Raw genomic sequence first — 3,559 nt, forward strand, 5'->3', positions numbered from 1 at the left:
GAAGCTCCATGTCAAGGTAATGTTTTCCTGGCTAACATCAGCTGTATGCAGCTTAGTTCCAGCACAAAAAGCACAAATTTGCCATTCCATAGTTCACGGCGACGGACTCACAGCTGGACCAACGAGGCTCCTGTCTTCCGTCTTTTAGCACATGTGAGTATAAATCTGGAATAAGAACAGCAGCAGGGCTCTTTTTGAATTAATCTTTACACTCAGACATTAGAGGCACTTCGTTCTTTAAAGGTTTGAGATCCTTGAATTTTCTTCTCTGTTCTCTTTAAGTTTGTCTGCTCCATTTGAACATTTCCCCATTTTCTGCTCTGCACTTTAATAGCTGAACTTGTTATAAAATTAAAATACAACTTCTATACTTATGTCCTGAACATGCTGTTAAATCAGACACTGTCCCTAATGTTTACATTTTAATGAAAACACTTCTGAATCTGACAGAAGCAATTTTATTTTAGAATCTTCCACCACAGCTGACTTTTAGGGATTTTTTTAAATTGCTTCCACTTTTCTTTACTTGTAATAATTGTAATAAATCGTAATCTCGTCCCCACCACTCATGAAACTAAAGGATTTAATCCATACTGTTCCTTTAAGGCAGCTGACTTGGTACAAAATTATAACAACAATGGTGACCAAGCATTTCAGCATGTTTAGCAACTGCAACTGTTACTTTTCTCACCAAAGAAACAGCTCCAAGTCTCCAGATCTAGCAAGCTAACCGAACGGGCATCATGTTTGTCTAACAAGATCGCAAAATAACGCTTGGTAAACAAAACTGAATAATTAACCAAAACAAGTTATGTCAAAGCATTCAACAAGTCAATAACTTAATTTTAGTGTCATGGCTACTGGATGGACTCACGTGCAGACAGAGTTCTTTGCAATCAAAAGAAGACAGTTTATTTACAACAGGGAACAACTCAGTGCTACATATATGTGCAGTGAGTTGGAAGGGGCTCCAGAGAGAGGGCGTAATCCACACACACGCTTCCTCTTCAGCACAGTCACCACCATATCAACCTATTAGAGCACTTCGCTTTTACACTGCAGGCCTACTTGTTGTTCCTAGAGTATTTAAAAGTAGAATGGGAGGCAGAGCCTTCAGTTTTCAGGCCCCATCTTATCTTAATGACCTTGTAGTACCATATCACCCTATTAGAGCACTTCGCTCTCGCTCTGCAGGCCTACTTGTTGTTCCTAGAGTATTTAAAAGTAGAATGGGAGGCAGAGCCTTCAGTTTTCAGGCCCCTCTTCTGTGGAACCAGCTTCCAGTATGAATTCAGGAGACAGACACTATCTCTATGTGACAGGTGAGACCTGGAGACTCGGGACCGCCCCTGGTGGGCGGAGCTGGTCTTTGCTCCTTTTATAAGCGCAGGTGTGGGCAATTGGGTATCTCTCTGCAAACCTGAACTGCGAGTGCTTGGTCAGAGTTGGGCAAGTTGGTGTTTTATTAACTACGAAAGTCTGATACGGGTCTTCCCCTAACCTTCTGGTAGAACGGTAGGTTACATAACAATGTACCACTTGAGCTCTGGCTGTTGGCAGGAGGTTTACAGTTATTTGCACCCTTGTAGGTGGGAAACATTGCTCCCGTGGGAACGGTATAGTGGACTTCATCGCCACTGACCCACATTTATTAGGGTGTGACACGAACTTGTGGACAGGTAACAAAAACCAATTCAGCAGAGGAATATTCCTGTGTTTTACTGTCCAGCTAAGTGATCTCCTGCCTTTTATTTACAGAATACCGAGCTGCTGCTTTGCCAGGTGGATTTCTGGTTGCGGGCAAAGGACCCGACACCTCAGTGTGTTTTAATTTGTTTTAAACCAGTGTAAATCGGCAGACTGACTGTTGCGGCTGTCGAGGGTTTTTGTTGTTTGTTTTAATTTTTTTCTGTATCAGTAGGCACCATAGGTATTGATTTTCTTTTAGTATTTTAACCTTTTTTTTTCTCATATATATATATATATATATATATATATATATATATATATATATATATATATATATATATATATATATATATATATATATATATATATATATATATATATATATATATATATATATATATATATATATATATATATATATATATATATATATATATATATATATATATATAGCCGCAGGCGGTGAAGGCGCTGCAGGGGAAAACAAATCCTTCTTGTCTCACCGCTTTTTGCATGCACAGCGGTGGGCCTGAGTGAGGACGGCACCAAAGATTTGACTTCTTTTCTATAGTGTTTTACCCATTTGGGTTTGGAGTTGCCGTCTATGTTTACCCTGTGTGTTATGTTGATTTGTTTTTGAACGGTCCCCCGCAGCGCTTGTCCTGCCTCACGGGCAATCGCATAGTTTTATCATCTCCAAAAGGTAACGTTTCTAATTGTTTTTAGGTGCCGCTGTTACATTGTTTCTTTTGTTTTGTATTAAAAATTAAACTCCTTTAAATTGACTGTGCGCCTACGGCTCTGTCCTATTTTTAGGTACCTACCACGGGTCACATCTACTTTCAAGATTAGGCTTCAAACTTTCCTCTTTGCTAAGGCATATAGTTAGGGCTGGACCAGGTGACCCTGAATCCTCCCTTTAGTTATGCTGCAATAGGTGTAGGCTGCAGACTGTTTCTTTTTCACTTACTAAATCTATTAAGTCTTTATTTTATCTAATGTTACGATAACCAAAAAATCTGTTTTCATATGTAAAGTTATGATGGGTCTGTTCCATCTGGCCTAACCAGAAGTCACCAGATTCAAATGGTAAATGCACTAGTTCTTATATAGCGCTTTTCTGAGCACTCAAAGCGCGTTATATAACTTGTGCCCATTGACACAAGCACATTTTTCTTAGTGCTTTCTGACTAACATTCACACTCGAATGGATGCATCGGAAAGCAATTTGGGGTTAGTATCTTGCCCAAGGATCTCATGTTGATAGGGTTTTTCAGTGTTTTGTGAAATCATTGACAAGACCTGAAATGTAACAGATTTTCTTTTATATGCAAAAGTACTGTAACCGCAGTTTGTGGAACAAGCACTCCCCTATTCACTGTAGTCCTAAACAACCACACATACATAACCTTCTCAAAAAAGTAAGAAATATTACATATTTCTTTGTAAATGTACATTAGTAAAAGATTACATTGTCTTCAGTGTTGGGGAGTAATGGAATACATGTACCGCCGTTACGTATTTAAAATACAAAATATGAGTAACTGTATTCCGTTACAGTTACTCATTTAAAAAGGTGGTATTTAGAATACAGTTACTTTGTTGAAATAAATGGATTACACTGCGGTACTTTCCTGTTTCATATTGTCGCGGGTCAGGACTGTTTGGGTTTTGTTTGACAGCTACGTTCTGTAGTTCCAGGCGGCAGCGTTACGGTTGCCATGGTTACAGGCCGACGCTCTCTCTCTCTCTGCGACTGTGTGTTTCCTGGGTGAGAGAGCGCCTTTCCGTTGTTGTTGTTGTTGTTGTGCTAAGCTAACAGGCAGAATGCTACAAGCATATCTCTAAAGAATGTAGCATCATGGGCAGT

General features: G+C 39.3%; 1 long non-coding RNA gene across 1 annotated transcript; it reads left to right on the top strand.

Moving 5' to 3' along the window:
• The first annotated feature begins 1,269 nt into the window (after positions 1 to 1,269).
• LOC120740800 lies at positions 1,270 to 1,922 on the top strand. The gene is made up of 3 exons (XR_005697497.1): positions 1,270 to 1,515; positions 1,590 to 1,679; positions 1,759 to 1,922. It is a non-coding gene; the product is annotated as an uncharacterized LOC120740800 (long non-coding RNA).
• The last annotated feature ends 1,637 nt before the right edge of the window (positions 1,923 to 3,559 follow it).

This window comes from Simochromis diagramma, unplaced genomic scaffold, assembly GCF_900408965.1.
Source record: "Simochromis diagramma unplaced genomic scaffold, fSimDia1.1 OVJJ01000768.1, whole genome shotgun sequence".
Lineage (NCBI taxonomy): Eukaryota > Metazoa > Chordata > Actinopteri > Cichliformes > Cichlidae > Simochromis > Simochromis diagramma.